Source organism: Hemitrygon akajei, chromosome 11, assembly GCF_048418815.1.
Source record: "Hemitrygon akajei chromosome 11, sHemAka1.3, whole genome shotgun sequence".
Classification (NCBI taxonomy): domain Eukaryota; kingdom Metazoa; phylum Chordata; class Chondrichthyes; order Myliobatiformes; family Dasyatidae; genus Hemitrygon; species Hemitrygon akajei.
In genome coordinates this window covers 88,746,670-88,764,181 of record NC_133134.1, presented here as the reverse complement: position 1 = coordinate 88,764,181, position 17,512 = coordinate 88,746,670, and the positions used below count along the sequence as shown (strand labels likewise).

Genomic DNA, 17,512 nt, shown 5'->3' with positions numbered 1-17,512 from the left:
CTCAAAATGCAGAAAAATAACATAACTGCAATTCACAGAGATCGTAACACAGATCTGAAAACACCTATTAGCCTTATTTATCATGACCTCAAAAACCTCCAATGTCAACTCAGGATTATATTTCTTTTTTTCACTCCCTCAACTTGAACTAATGTATTAATGTTTGTTTTAATTTATTTTGTTGTGCATGTTATATTCAATTAAGTTTATAAGACCATAGGACACAGGAGCAGAACTAAGCCATTCACCCCATTAAGTCTGCTTCCATCACCACTGATTTATTATCCCTCTCAGCTCCATTCTCTAGCCATAACACATGAGCAAAACTTCCAATTCTAGGTAAGGCTATGCAAGTAGCAGTATCATATCATGGAAGTAACCATTCAGCCAATTTGTCCACATTGACTAGTGGGCACCCTTACCATACTAATCACCTCTTACAGCAGTTGGTCATTGCCTTCTGTGCACCAGTGATTTAAGTGCTTATCCAGACACTCCTTAAATGTTGTCATTTATTTTTGACATATTTGTAATGTAATGTGCTGCTGCTACAAAAAGCTAATTTTCATGGCATTTTCACCCTGAGTATACACACCCATGACAATAAACTTGATCTTGACATCTTAGTGATATTGCATTCCTGGTGTTGCATTAAAAGCATGGAAGTTTAACTGCAAACATGCAGCATCTATCATGGAGCATTCTCCACTGGAATTTACCAAAGAATGGTGCTCCACATTAAATATATACAGCCTCAAGCTTTGTAAACAAGATGAATACCCCTTATCTGAAATGCTCGGGGCAGAAGTACTTCAGACTTTTGAATATATAATGAGATAACTTGGGATTGGCATAATTTCTGAAAACCAATCAGCATTGCAGACTTTGTAAACACAAAGTACACTGCAGATGCTGGGGTCAAAGCAACACGTACAACACGCTGGAGGAACTCAGCTGGTCGGGCAGCATCCGTGGAAACGAGCAGTCAACATTTCGGGCCCAGAGAAGGTGGGGGGGGGCGGGGAGGGTGGGAAGGAGAAGGCTGGTAGGTGCCAGGTGAAAAGGAATGTGAAGCCGAGTTGAAATGGGTGGCAACCGGGAGATTCCGTCTGTTGTGGCGGACGGAGTGGAGGTGCTCGATGAAGCAGTCCCCCAATCTGTGTTGGGTCTCACCAATGTAGAGGAGGCCACACTGGGAGCAGCGGATGCAACAGTTGACCCCAACAGACTCACAAGTGAAATGTTGCCTCACCAGGAAGGAGCGTTTGGGGCCCTGAATGGTGGTGAGAGAGGAGGTGTAGCACTTATGCTTGCAGGGATAAGTGCCAAGTGGGAAATTCCTGGGGAGGGATGTGTGGACCAGGGAGTCGCAGAGGGAACAATCCCTGCAGAAAGCGGAGAGGGGTAGAGAGGGAAAGATGTGCTTAGTGGTGGGGTCCTGTTGAAGGTAGCGGAAGTTGCGGACGATAATATGCTGGATCCGGAGGCTGGTGGGATGGTAGGTGAGGACAAGGGGAACTCGGTCCCTGTTGACTTGTTCTGATGTTTTTGATGATTTTCATCAGCAAAGATCTTTGCAAGCTTATCAGTGGATTTCTCTGCTGCTTTCCGATCAGAGGCTTCATCTTCAAAGTGTTTAAAATCTTAAACTTCTGGAAATCAGCCTGCTGAATATTCACAATTACCTTCAATTTTCAGTTTGTCATGACAGATCTCTGTTTCATGACCAGCATACTGTTAAATGGAATATGTTCACTGACAATTATTTCACTACACGATCAAGATCTTTTTGCTTTATGTGGTGTTTTTCTACTTTTCATTAACTTCTGCTCATTACACATGTGATGTCACTTATCAAGCCTGTGCATTCATTGCCTGGGAACCTTCCCAGAGCCTTGTGGAATTTTCCATTTGCGAAATTTCAGATTTGGAGGTTTTCAGATTTTGGAATTTCAGGTAAGGGGTACTCAACTTGCATTACCAATAGTGGAATTATCTGAAAATATTTTCACAACATTCAGCAAAAAATACAGAGGGCATCCCATGCCAATGGAGTTGAACTTCTGGAATAGATGGAAGAAAAATATCTTCCTGTTCATTACAATGGCTAAGAACAAGCAATGAATGAATGAAACAGAGCAAAACTATATATTTAACCAGTAATTTTGCAAGATTATTGTTCATTTCAATTGAAGACTTACACGAGCATTGAAAATTTACAACTGTGCATGCAAGAACCATCTAAATGAAATGTACTTTTCTGTACCTAGTGCCATTTCCAACTATGAATTCCAGACCCTTTGAGGTAAAAAATCATCTTCTTCATCTGTCCCCTAATCCAACCAAAATTACTCTAAATCTTCCCTCCCACATAATTCTCAATTTTTCTGTCTCTTAAATCTCCTTATGCATCCACCTCTACCACCATGCATTTCTCACTGTGTCAAAAACAACTACCTCTGATATCCCCCCCTCTATATTTTTCTCCAACCACCTTAAAATTATGCCCTCTTATATTAGCTATTTCTGCCCGAGGAAAAAGACACTGTCTGTCCACTCTATCTATGCCCCTTATCAACTTTATATATACCTATCAAGTCATCTCTCATCCTCCTTTACTCCAAAGAGAGAAGACTAACTCATTCAACCTTTCCTCATAGGACATGCTTTCTAATCCAGGTAGCATCCTGGTAAACATCCTTCTTACGTGACCAGAAATGAACCCAATACTCCAAGTGTGGTACAACCAGTCTTATAGATCTGCAACATTGATGAGCCAAAGCCACTGATGAAGGCCAACACACAATACACCTTCTTAACCATCCTACCAACTTGCATGGCAAATGCACGTGTACCCCAAGATCCTGTTGTTCCTCCACACTGCTAAGAATCCTACCATTAACTTTGTAAGCTGCCTTCAAGTTTGACTTTCCAAAGTGTATTATTTCACACTGTTCCAGACTGAACTCTATTTGCCATTTCTCAGCCCAGCTCTATATCCCATCAATGTCCCACTGACTATGACAACCTTCTACACTATCCACAACACCACACCTACTACTCTACCTTCGATTTGTTTTGTCACTTCTTCAAAGAATTTAATCAGGCTTGTGAAACAACCTGTTCCTCACAAAGCAAAGCTAGTTATCATTCTGACTATGCTTCCCCAAATGCTTACATCTCCAATCCTCTCCACCACTGATGTAATTACAGTCTCACTGGTCTATCATCCCCAAGATTACCCCTATTACCTTTCTTGAACAAAGGAATAACACTTGCCACCCTTCAGCTACTACAGTCAGTGAAGACGCAAAGGTCATTGCCAAAGGTGCAGCAATCTCTTCCCTGGCTCTCTGTAAAAAATTGGGATATATCCCATCTGGCACTTGGATCTATCCAAGCAACACACACAAAATGCTGGAGGAACTCAGCAGGCCAGGCAGCATCTAAAGAAAAAAGTACAGACATCAGTTCGGGCCAAGACCCTTTGGCATAGATGGAAAACCCTTTCATCTGTTGCTTGGATTTCTAGTATCTGAAGATTGAACTTCATCTATCCTAATGTTTTCCAAAACTTCAGGCACATTCTCTTTCTTAATGTTGACATGTTCCAGCATATTAGCCTTGTTACGTATTCAGGCAACAATAAATATATATGAGTTAGGCAAGGGTTTTTATAACAAATAACACGTTTATTAAACACTGAAAACAAACCCCCCAAAAGTAAACAAACACTAGCTTAACCGGAATACAGCTGCTGTGCGGCAGATTCACAGTTCTTAATAGCGTTGCAGTTCAAACAGTTCTTAAAGCGGTATTGAAAAAAAAACAGTTCTTTACAGCGGTATGCCGAAAGTTCAAAAGCTCACAGTCCATTTAAAAGGAGAGACTTTTTAAGGCGATTTAAATTCTCTTCCACGTCGGTGTCCTTCGATCCCCGGCGTCAAACTTTCCCACGAAGAATTTTATGGAATATAACGGCTTAAAGGCACTGACCTTCCTTCCACACTATTCTCAATCTCCCGCTATCCCAGCGGAGATTAACACGAGAACAGTCAACGAAATCCTTCCGAATGAGGATCACACAAGGTCGAACTTTCCACCGTCGAAAATCGATTCTCCTCGATTTTTATCTTCCAAATTCTTATCTTCACTCTCCACCAGCAAAGAAACCGCTGGCAATGACCTTTTAAACTTTAGGCATTATATAAAACTTCATTTTTCAACTAAACTGCGTCATCACATTAAATCACGCAGTGACATGAAGTCATCTTGGCAAATCTAGCCACGAACTGCCCCACCTGACAGGGTGGGTCTTCCTTTTATACCCTGTAAAAAAAAACCTGTCACATGACCTCTACTGGCGGGAAAATGACATCACTCCACCATCACAAGACCATTACCTCAAGTCCAGTATAACTTCAACCCCAGTCACGTGACAAGGGTACCACTGTCACGTGTCACGGGTACGTAACACCTCCCTCCAAAAAAAAACATTTTTGGTCTGACAAGAACAAAAATTTTAACAATTACTTACAAGAAAAACAAAGGTATAAATTATATAACATACACAATATACAATACAGTAGGAGTGTTACAAAAAAAACCACTCCAAAAAAATATTACATTGTACATTCAACATCGAGATAGACAATCAGCAACCACATTATCTTTACCTTTAATATGAGTTATCACAATATTGTACTCTTGTAACATCAAATCCCAATTTAATAATCTTCTGTTTTTGTTTTTCATCTTACTCAGAAAAACTAATGGATTATGATCAGTGTAAACAATAAGTGGTTTTTGAGTTGTACCAACATATACCTCAAAATATTCCAAAGCTAAAACAAGAGATAACAATTCTTTCTCTATTGTTGAATAGTTTCTTTGATGCTTATTAAATTTCTTAGAAAAGTATGCTACTGGATGATCAACCTCATCACCCTCATTCCTTTGCATCAATACTGCTCCCGCAGCTTCATCACTAGCATCTACAGCTAATGAAAAAGGTTTTCCAAAGTCAGGTGCCTTAAGCACAGGTTGTTGACATATCATTGTTTTCAATTTTTCAAATGCTTCCTGACAAAGCACTGTCCACACAAACTTCACATTCTTCTGCAGAAGGTTAGTTAATGGAAGGGCAACATTAGCAAAATTCTTACAAAATTTTCGATAATATCCTACCATTCCCAAAAATCTTCTAAGAGTTTTTTTTCCCCGTTGGAGTGGGAATCTCTAAAATTGCCTGAACCTTTGCCTGAACAGGAGCTACCTTACCTTGACCTACAACATAACCAAGGTAAGTCACAGTGGCATGTCCAAATTCACTCTTGGCTAAATTAATAGTCAAGTTAGCTTTTGAAAGCTTTTCAAACAATTTCTCCACTGCAATTATGTGTGCTTCCCAAGTATCATTTCCTGTCACTAAATCATCAATATAAGCATCAGTATCTTTCAATCCCTGAATCACAGAGTTAATCATCCTCTGGAAAGTACCTGGGGCATTCTTCATCCCAAATGGAAGAACATTATACTCATATAACCCAGATGGAGTTACAAATGCAGAAATCTCTCTACCTCTGTCCGTTAATGGAACACACCAATACCCTTTCAATAAATCAATCTTTGTAAGGAACTTTGCTTTTCCAACTTTATCTACACAATCATCTACTCTAGGAATTGGATATGCATCTGTTTTTGTTACAGCATTCACCTTCCTATAGTCCGTACAAAACCTAATACTACCATCAGGTTTTGGCACCATAACACATGGCGAACTCCAATTCGAGTTAGAATGTCTAATAATATCATTCTCTAACATGTATTCAATTTCTTTCTCAGCAAGTTCACATTTTCCCATGTTCATCCTATATGGATGTTGTTTAATAGGTTTGGCATCTCCAACATCTACATCATGTGAAGCTATAGTAGTCCTTCTCGGAACATCTGGAAACAAATCCTTATACTTAAAAATCAATTCCTTCATCTGTTGTTTCTGCTCTAGCTGTAAATGTGCTAATTTCTCATCCATATTTTCCAGAATGGTAGAATTAGGTAACCTAACAGAAACAATGTTAGATTTAGAATGAAAGTCAGATGAATCATCTATCATGTTCCCAGTTAAATCAAACTCATTCTCACTAACCACAACAGTCACAGTATCAGATTGTTTCTCAAAATATGGTTTAATCATATTTATGTGGCAAAGTTGTGTTGACCTTCTACGATCTGGAGTTTTTATTACATAATCCACATCATTGATTCTAGACACAATTTCATAAGGACCATGAAACCTAGCTTGTAAAGGATTTGTCTGCACTGGGAAAAGAACCAACACCTTATCTCCAGACTTAAACATCCTCATCCTAGCTTCTTTATCATACCAAGTTTTCATTTTCTCCTGAGCCAACTTTAAATTTTCCTTGGCTAAGCTACAAGCTTTATGTAACCTGTCCTTAAATTTCAAAACATAGTCCAACAAATTAGTATGCACTTCCTTACTAATCCACTGTTCCTTCAATAAAGCTAAAGGTCCTCTAACTCTATGCCCAAACACAAGTTCAAATGGACTAAAACCTAAAGATTCCTGTACCGATTCCCTTACTGCAAATAAAAGTAAGTTTATACTCTCATCCCAGTCACTTTCATTTTCCACACAATATGTCCTAATCATATTCTTGAGGGTAGAATGAAACCTCTCCAAGGCACCTTGCGATTCTGGATGGTATGCAGACAAAGTGATTTGCTTAGCTCCCAATTTATAAACTATCTGTTGAAACAATCCAGACATAAAATTACTGCCTTGATCAGTATGTATTTCCTTGGGCAATCCAAAATAAGTAAAGAATTTTATAAGAGCCTTCGTCACAGTTTTAGCTTTTATATTCCTAAGTGGTACTGCCTCTGGAAACCTAGACGAAGTACACATGATAGTCAACAAATACTGATAACCAGTTTTTGTCTTTGGTAATGGACCAACACAATCTACAATAACTTTAGAAAACGGTTCACCGAATGCTGGAATAGGTTGTAATGGAGCTACTGGTGTAACCTGATTTGGTTTACCCACAATTTGACAAGTATGGCACATCTTACAAAACATCGCCACATCTTTTCTTAGACCAGGCCAGTAAAAATGTTTTAAAATCTTGTCCACAGTTTTCCTTACCCCTTGATGTCCACCTAAAGGCACACTATGAGCTAAAGTCAAAATCTCATTCCGATAAACTTTAGGAACAACTACCTGATAAACAACATTCCATTCCTCACTTGCAGGAATTGTAGGTGACCTCCACTTCCTCATCAACACTCCTTTTTCCAAGTAATATCCTACTGACACCTTCTCAATTTCACTACCTAGTAAAGCTTGTTCCCTTAATTTTATAATCTCAGGATCTCTATTCTGCTCTGCTATCATCTCCTTCCGAGACAGAGATAAATCTTCATAGTCAGACTTACTCCCAGAATCTTGTTCAAACAACGAAGGTAAGAAAGTCTCTGACACATCCTCAAAACTCAAATCCTGAGTTGAACAGTCATGAGTAACAACCTCATTCTGCACATCAATTTTTTTAGCCATAGCTCTAGTCACAACACAGGAAGAATCTGTGTTTGAATTCATCTCTGGTTCCTCTGACTCCATTGTCAAATGCACTTCAGGAAAAACTTGTCCACCTGCCAAGTCATTACCCAACAATAAAGAAATACCCTTCACAGGTAAGCTATGCTGTAATCCTACTTTAACAAATCCTGTAACCAACCCTGATTTTAAATTTACTTTATGTAAATGTACAGGCATAAAATCACTTCCAACACCTCTTATGTAATTTACCTCACCAGTATCACTCTCTTCATTAAACTTCAACACACTATCTAACATCAGTGATTGAGAAGCTCCAGTATCCCTAAGGATTTTTATTGGCACCAGAGTAGATCCTTCTTTCAAGGATACAAACCCTTCAGTTATAAAATGATCATATCCCTTTCTAACTTGGTCAGACTCTAACAAATCCTCATTTGTGTTTACCAAACCCTGTAACTTTACAGGTGCTTCAGTATGTTGCACACAAGCATCTGGAACTGCTTCCTTCTCTTTCTTTTTCAATTTGAAACAGTTAGCTATTACATGGCCAGGCTTCTTACAATAGTTACAAATAAGACCAAACTGTCTTTCCTTCACAGGTTTTCCTTCCTCCTTACCTTTCTCATTAACCTCTGATTTAATTTCTGATTTACCTTGAGTCTCCATATTATTTTTCCTCTTAAAAATTCTACCCTGAGGAAATTTATTCTTATGGATTAAAACATACTCATCAGCTAATCTAGCACAGTCCTGCAATTTATCAGTATCCCTCTCATTTAAGTAGGTCCTTACTTCAACAGGAATGCTTCTTTTAAATTCCTCCATCAAAATCAGCTCTTTCAATGTATCATAGTCCTCATTTACATTTTTAGAAGAAACCCATCTCTCAAAACACATAGTTTTATCATAGGCAAATTCCACATAAGTCTTTTCCACAGACTTTTTCAAACTTCTGAATCTTTCCCTATAAGCTTCTGGGACTAATTCGTACGCTTTGAGAATATTTGTTTTTACAATATCATAATCTAATGCTTGCGCAGCAGTTAAAGCTGTGTAAACTTGCTGTGCTTTGCCTTTAATTACACTCTGTAACAACACTGACCATTTATCTTTCGGCCAGTCTGACATCCGAGCAATAGTTTCAAAATGTTGAAAATATCTTTCCACTTCTGTTTCACTAAATGGAGGGACCAATTTAATTTCTTGGCTAGCAACAAACAGTTTTTTAGAATCTGAAGACTGATTCCCAGACCTTAAATTCACCATTGCATATTCAAACTCTCTTTTTTTCTGGTCAGCTTCCAATTTATAACGCTCCAATTCTGCTTTACTTTGATCCAACTTCATTTGTTCAATTTGCAACTGTATCTCCAGATTACTTATTGGAAACGATTCTAAAATCGATTCATCAAAATCACCCGAAGCCACAAAGTGTGATGCGATTTTTCTCTGTATTACAGCCTTTGATGTAGTCTTCAAAATACCTTTAAGATGCAATCTATTAGCAATCTCAGATACTTCAGTTTTTTTCGCCTTCGCTAACAAATCCGCGGCTGGCGAATCCAGAAACTCATCAATATTCATCATTGCCGAATACCACTCATAAGCCAATCAAACAAAAGAATCGAGTATTCCCCGTTACCAAAACACCGACTCAAAATTCAACAAGCATTTAAACTCAAACGATCCAATTCCGGACGCAGCCCCCATATTTATGTTACGTATTCAGGCAACAATAAATATATATGAGTTAGGCAAGGGTTTTTATAACAAATAACATGTTTATTAAACACTGAAAACAAACCCCCCAAAAGTAAACAAACACTAGCTTAACCGGAATACAGCTGCTGTGCGGCAGATTCACAGTTCTTAATAGCGTTGCAGTTCAAACAGTTCTTAAAGCGGTATTGAAAAAAAAACAGTTCTTTAAAGCGGTATGCCGAAAGTTCAAAAGCTCACAGTCCATTTAAAAGGAGAGACTTTTTAAGGCGATTTAAATTCTCTTCCACGTCGGTGTCCTTCGATCCCCGGCGTCAAACTTTCCCACGAAGAATTTTATGGAATATAACGGCTTAAAGGCACTGACCTTCCTTCCACACTATTCTCAATCTCCCGCTATCCCAGCGGAGATTAACACGAGAACAGTCAACGAAATCCTTCCGAATGAGGATCACACAAGGTCGAACTTTCCACCGTCGAAAATCGATTCTCCTCGATTTTTATCTTCCAAATTCTTATCTTCACTCTCCACCAGCAAAGAAACCGCTGGTAATGACCTTTTAAACTTTAGGCATTATATAAAACTTCATTTTTCAACTAAACTGCGTCATCACATTAAATCACGCAGTGACATGAAGTCATCTTGGCAAATCTAGCCACGAACTGCCCCACCTGACAGGGTGGGTCTTCCTTTTATACCCTGTAAAAAAAAACTGTCACATGACCTCTACTGGCGGGAAAATGACATCACTCCACCATCATAAGACCATTACCTCAAGTCCAGTATAACTTCAACCCCAGTCACGTGACAAGGGTACCACTGTCACGTGTCACGGGTACGTAACAGCCTGTTCTTTGCTGTGCTCACTTTATCAAAGCCCCTCTCATTGGTAAATATTGAAAGCACTTAACATTTGAAAAATAATTGGGAAATCTTAATAACTTACAATTGCTATAAGAATTTTAGAATACATGATCAAAAATTTGAATAGAAAGACGGTTTGTGGACAGGAAGTTCAAAATGAATCCCAATAAATTTATCCTAGGCAGAGAAACCCATTGCACAAGTTGTCCGGAGGAACACAAACAAAAGGTTGTGCTAATGTGTAAAGAAATAGGTCTTCATAATACCACAAGCATGTTCTTCAATTGAATTAGATCATGGCTAACCTATAGTTTAAATCCACTGTTGATGAAGTTATGAATACCCCATCGAAACTGAATAGTATCAAACAAGAACAGGGAAGAAACACTATTAGGCAAAATTATAGGGTCACAAGATCCAAGGTCACCTGGATGCATCCTTGGTCTAAAAATTGCCCATCAAGGCATTGGGTACATTGCTTGCAATCTACCAAACTGGAAATGTATTTTAAAGGATAACTGAGCTAGGTCTACAACAGTCAATTCAAATGACAGAATCATATGAAATATTGTCCAACAGAGCCTGCACATTATTCCCTCACAAGTGCCCATACTAATTCCTTTTGAAAGGCTTTGACAGTTTTCATTTTAAGTACTTCCTGAGTCCTTCAGCTTAGAGAGGAATTGGTGTGATATATTGGATTAAGGCACATCAGAATTCAACTGCATTTCTAATTTAGTCAATTGCATTTGGTACTCAGAATGCATTGCAATAACTAAATACAGACTGGTGATCACTTTGCAGGACATCTCCATTCACTGCATAATATGTAACCTGAATTTCAAATGGCTGTCCCATTAATTCTTTGTATCTTTCCCACTCTGACCTCCATTACTATTCCAATGCTCACTGCAAGATCAGAGCACAAATACTTCACCATCAGATCATAAGACATAGGAACAGAATGAAGCCTTTTGGCCCATCAAGCTTGCTCTGCCATTCCACCATAGCTGATTCACAATCCCTCTCAGCCCCATTCTCCTGCCTTCACCCCGTGACCTTTCACGTCCTTATTAATCACGAACATGTCAACCTCTGTTTTAAATACACCTACTGACTTGGCTTCATTTGGCAATGAATTCTACAGAGTCACCACCTTCTAGCTAAAGAAATTCCTTCTCACCTGTTTTAAAGTGACATCTTACGATTCAGAGGTTATGCCTTAGCCCATAAAGACACAGGAGCAGAATTATTCCATTCAGCCCATTAGGTCTGCTCTGCCATTCCATCATGGCTGATCACAGATCCCACTCAACTCGTACAACTGCCTTCCCGTCATATCCTTTGACGCTCTGACCAGTCAGGAAAAGATCAACTTCCCCCTTAAATATACCCACGGATTGGCCTCCACCACTGTCTGTGGCAGAGCATTCCACAGATTAAGACCATAAGATACAGGACCAGAAGTAGGCCATTCGGCCCATTGATTCTGCTCCGCCATTCAATCATGGGCTGATCCTATTCTTCTAGACATTCCCACTCCCCTGCCTTCATCCCATACCCTTTGATGCCCTGGCTAATCAAGAACCCATCTATCTCTGCCTTAAATGCATCCAATGACTTGGCCTCCACGGCCACTCATGGCAACAAATTCCACAGATTTACCACTCTCTGACTAAAGTAATTTCTCCACATCCCTGTTCTAAATGGACATCCTTCAATCCTGAAGACGTACCCTCTTGTCCTAGACTCTCCTACCATGGGAAATAACTTTGCCATATCTAATCTGTTCAGGTTTTTTAACACTTGGAATGTTTCTATGAGATCCCCCCTCATTCTCCTGAACTCCGGGGAATACAGCCCAAGAGCTGCCAGACGTTCCTCATACGGTAACCCTTTCATTCCTGAAATCATTCTTGTGAATCTTCTCTAAATGTCAGTATTCTCTTTCTAAAATAAGGAGACCAAAACTGCACACAATACTCCAAGTGTGGTCTCACGAGTGCCTTATAGAGCCTCAACATTACATCCCTGCTCTTATATTCTATATCTCTAGAAATGACTGCCAACATTGCATTTACCTTCTTCACAACTGACTCAACCTGGAGGTTAACCTTTAGGGTACCCTGCACAAGGACTCCCAAGTGCCTTTGCATCTCTGCATTTTGAATTCTCTCCCCCTCTAAATAATAGTCTGCCCATTTATTTCTTCCACCAAAGTGCATGACCATACACTTTACAACTTTGTATTTCATTTGCCACTTCTTTGCCCATTCCCCTAAACTACCTAAGTCTCTCTGCAGGCTCTCTGTTTCATCAACACCACCCACTCCTTTGTATCTTTGTATCATCGGCAAATTTAGCCACAAATCCATTAATCACATAGTCCAAATCATTGACATACATCGTAAAAAGCAGCAGTCCCAACACCGACCCCTGTGGAACTCCACTGGTAACGGCAGCCAGCCAGAATAGGATCCCTTTATTTCCACACTCTGTTTTCTGCTGATCAGCCAATGCTCCACCCCTGCTAGTAACTCCCCTGTAATTCCATGGGCTCTTATCTTGCTAAACAGCCTCATGCGTGGCACCTTGTCAAAGGCCTTCTGAAAATCCAAATACATTACATTACTGCACCTCCTTTGCTACCCTGTTTGTAATTTCCTCAAAATATTGCAGTAGGTTAGTCTGGCAGGATTTTCCTTTCAGGAAACCATGCTGGCTTTGGCCTATCTTGTCATGTGCTTCTAGGTATTCCATAATCTCATCCCTAACAATCAATTCCAACAACTTCCCAACCACTGATGTTAGGCTAACAGGTCTATAGTTTCCTTTCTGCTGCCTCCCACCCTTCCGAAATAGCAGAGTAACATTTGCAATTTTCCAGTCATCCAGTACAATGCCAGAATCTATCGATTCTTGAAAGATCATTGTTAATGCCTCCATAATCTCTCCAGCTACTTCCTTCAGAACCTGAGGGTGCATTCCATCAGGTCCAGAAGATTTATCCACCTTCAGACCATTAAGCTTCCTGAGCACCTTCTCAGTTGTAATTTTCACTGCATATACTTCACTTCCCTGACACTCTTGAATGTCCGGTATACTACAGATGTCTTCCACTGTAAAGACTGATGCAAAATACGCATTCAGTTCCTCTGCCATCTCACGTCTCTCATTACAATATTTCCAGTGTCATTTTCTATTGGTCTTATATCTACCCTCAACTCTCTTTTACCCTTTACTTAAAAAGAACTTTTAGTATCTTATTTGATATTCACCGCCAGCTTCCTTTCATAACTCATTTTTTCCTTCCTAATGACCTTCTTAGTTTCCTTCAACAAGTTTTTAAAAGCTTCCCAATCCTCTATCTTCCCACTAGCTTTGGCTTCCTTGTATGCCTCTCTTTTGCTTTTACTTTGGCTCTGTCTTCACTTGTCAGCCATGGTTGTGTCCTCTTCCATTCAAAAATTTATTCTTATTTGGAATATATCTGTCTTGCACTTCCCTCATTTTTCACAGAAACTCCAGCCAATGCTGCTGTGCTCTATTTCCTGCTAGTGTTCCTTTCCAGTCAACCTTGGCGAGTTCCCTTCTCATGTTATTGTACTGTACATTTATTCCACTGAAATACCGACACATTGGAATTTAGTTACTCCTTCTCAAATTTCAAAGTGCACTCGATCATATTGTGATCACTGTTCCCTAAGGATTCCTTAACCTTATCACCTCCGGATCATTGCACAACACCCAATCCAGCACAGTTGATCCCCAAGTGGGCTCAACAACAAGCTGTTCTAAAAGGCCATCCCTTAGACATCCCACAAATTCTCTCTTGAGGTCCGGTACTGGCCTGGTTTTCTCAATATAGTTTCATATTAAAATCCCCAATGACCACCATGACATTGCCTTTCTGACACGTCTTTCCTATCTCCTGCTGTACTCTCTCACTAAAAGATTTCCTCCTTACCTCTGTTCAAAAGGGTCGCCACTCAATTTTGAGGCTGTGCCCTCTAGTTTTGGATGCTCCCACCATAGAAAACATTCTCTCCACATCCACCCTATCCTGTCCATTCAACATTCAGTAGGTTTCAATGAGATTCCACTTACATTCTTCTAAATTCCAGTAAGTGCAGGTCCAAAGCTGCAAAACGTTCCTCATATGTTAACCCCTTCATTCCCAGAATCACCCTCGTGAACCTCCTCTGCACTAGCTCCAATGACAACACATCCTTTCTAAGATATGGGGCCCAAAACTGTTGACAATACTCCAAAAGTCGCCTTATTAGTGTCTTATAAAGGCTCAGCATTATCTCCTTGCTTTTATAATCTATCCCCTTGAAATAAATGCCAACAATTGCCTTCTTTACTATAGACTCAACCTGTAAACCTCCTGGGAGTCCTGCCCAAGGACTCCCAAGTCCTTCTGAACCTCTGATGTTTGAACCTTCTCCCCATTTAGATCATAGTCCACATCACTGTTCCTTTTACTAAAATGCATTACCATACACTTCCCAACATTGTATTCCATCTGCCATTTTCTTGCCCACTTTTCCAATCACTCCTGCTCCAAATGTATTGCTTCCTCAGCACTACCTACCCCTCCACCTATCTCCGTATCATCTGCAAATTTTGCCACAAAGCCATCAATTCCAATATCCAAATAACTGACAAACAATGTGAAAAGTAGCAGTCCCAATACTGACCCCTGAGGAACACCATTAGTCATCAACAGCCAACTAGAAAAGGCCCCTTTTATTCCAACTTACTGCCTCCTGCCTGTCAGCCATTCTGCTGCCCTTGCCACACACACACAAAATGCTGAAGGAACTCAGCAAGCCAGGCAGCATCTAAGCAAAGAGTACAGTCAACATCTCAGCCCAAACCTTAACTCCACCCACAAAGATTCGTGTTGGGGAGGAAGCATTAAGAAGAGGGACGCCTCACGTCTTAATAAGCTGGTAAGGAAGGCGGGCTCTGTCGTGGGCAAAGTACTGGAGAGTTTAACATCGGTAGCTGAGCGAAGGGCGCTGAGTAGGCTACGGTCAATTATGGATAACTCTGAACATCCTCTACATAGCACCATCCAGAGACAGAGAAGCAGTTTCAGCGACAGGTTACTATCGATGCAATGCTCCTCAGACAGGATGAAGAGGTCAATACTCCCCAATGCCATTAGGCTTTACAATTCTACCGCCAGGACTTAAGAACTTTTTAAAGCTATTATTAATGCTTTTTGAGATGGTGATTTAGATGCATATCATTTTTTTTTTTACTGAGTTAAGTATTGTATGTAATTAGTTTTGCTACAACAAGTGTATGGGACATTGGAAAAAAGTTGAATTTCCCCATGGGGATGAATAAAGTATCTAACTATCTATCTAACTCTACGTCACCTCTTTCTAAAGATGTAATTCCATCTCTTATGAACAGAGCCTTCCACCTATGCCTTACTGCCTGTTCTTTTGATACAAAGTATATCCTTTGATTTTAAATCCCCAACTTCTTTCAGCCACAACTCAGTGATGCCCACAACGTCATACAGACCAATCTCTCATTGCGCCACGAGTTTGTCCACCTTATTCTGAATGCTACATGCATTTAAATACAGCAACTTTAGTCCTGCATTCTTCACCCTTTTGAATTTTGCCTGCTCTGCTCTGATTTAACAATTTAACTCTGCTCTGTCTGCATTTGCACCCAATCCCTTTTGTACAGGTCCCACCTGCCTCAGGTGAGGTCCCAATAATAAGGAAATACAAATCCCTGTCCTCTGCTCCAATTCTTCAGCCACACATTTATCTGTCACCTCCTTCTATTCCTATCCTCAATGACACATGGCACAGGCAGCAATCCCAAGATTACTAACCTTGAGGTCCTGCTTCTCAGCTGCCTTCTTAACTCCCTGTATTCTTTTTTCAGGACCTCCTCCCTTTTCAGGATATTGTGGATGCGTCTAGAAACATCTTGGACTCTGGCACCCGGGAGACAAACTACCATCCATGTTTCCTTTTCGCGTATACAGAATCGCCTATCTGTCCCCTAACTATACAGTCCACTTTTACTGTTACCATCCTCTTCAGTTCCCTACCCTTTTGAGCCACAGGGCCAGTCTCAGTGCTAGAGGCATCACCGCTGTTGCTTCACTCAGCAACACTGACCCCCCCCCCTCCCAACAACATTCAAAATGGAGTACTGTACTTATTGTTGGGGGGATGGCCCTTATTGTTGAGTCTAGGCCTTCAACTTACACCAATTGCTTTCACCCTCCTCCATTCTACTCTTCACTTTCATCCCCAAGCCACCTGCTACCAATCACCCTTGCTTCCTCAAAGCACCTCACCCCCCCAAAACCTCCCCCTGCCCCAAGCACCTTACCCCCTGCCCAGACACAGCATATCACAAAAACCATCTCCTCCCTTAAATTTCTCAATGCCTCAGCAAAGCTGCCAACACATTTTCCTATTGGACAGAAGATACAAAATCGTGAAAGCACATACTACTAGGCTCAAGAATGTAGATACAGTAAGACTCTTGACCTCACAATCTACCTTGTTATGACAATGCACCTTATTGTACACTTGCAATGCACTTTTTCTATAACTTTATTCTGCATTCTGAATATTCACCGTATTCAAGGACAGTAATTTCCCCACAACCATCAGTCTCTTGAACCAAAGGGGATAACGTCACTCACCAGGACACTGAACTAATTCTACAAATTATGGACTCGCTTTCAAACACTCTACAACTCATGCTCTCGATATTTATTGCTTTTTCTCTTTCACTTGTTATATGTACATAGTTTGTTGTCTTTTGCACATACGTTGTTTTCCCATCTTTGTTGTGTACGGTTTTTCATTGATTCTTTTTGTTTATTTGTATTTACTGTGAAATACCCACAAGAAAATTAATCCCAGGTAATATATGGTGATGTACATGTACTTTCGTAATAAATTTACTTTGAACTTTGCTTTCTCTTGCACTACACTAATGTATTGTGCATGAATTGATTTGTACAGCGACATGCAGACAAGTTTTTCACTGTATCTCAATACAGGTGACAATGATAAGCCAATTTACCCTTCAGCCCTAAGTACCTCAAAGTTTATCTTCACCACGTATATCCCTCTGCCCCAGTCATATAGGCTGCACCCCACCCCTTAAGCTCAATCGGTACCCCAACCCACCTTAGTCCAAGCGCGTTCCGGCCGCTAACCTCCACCGCGCACGCGTCAACCCAACCTCACTCTTTGCGCCTGCGCATTAACATCGACACGTTCCCCTCACTTTGGCGCTGATTTCGCCCCTATCCCCGTCCCTCAGATGAATAACATACGCGCGGG

The 17,512-nt window shown here is 40.3% G+C and overlaps 1 protein-coding gene across 1 annotated transcript in view; it reads right to left on the bottom strand.

Moving 5' to 3' along the window:
* Positions 1-17,411, bottom strand: part of tti1 (TELO2 interacting protein 1) — a 41,649-nt gene extending 24,238 nt beyond the window's left edge. The window contains exon 1 of the mRNA XM_073061342.1: positions 17,357-17,411. The gene's annotated coding sequence lies outside the window, so the exon portion shown is untranslated. The remainder of the gene's footprint in view (positions 1-17,356) is intronic.
* Between the last annotated feature and the right edge of the window lie 101 nt (positions 17,412-17,512).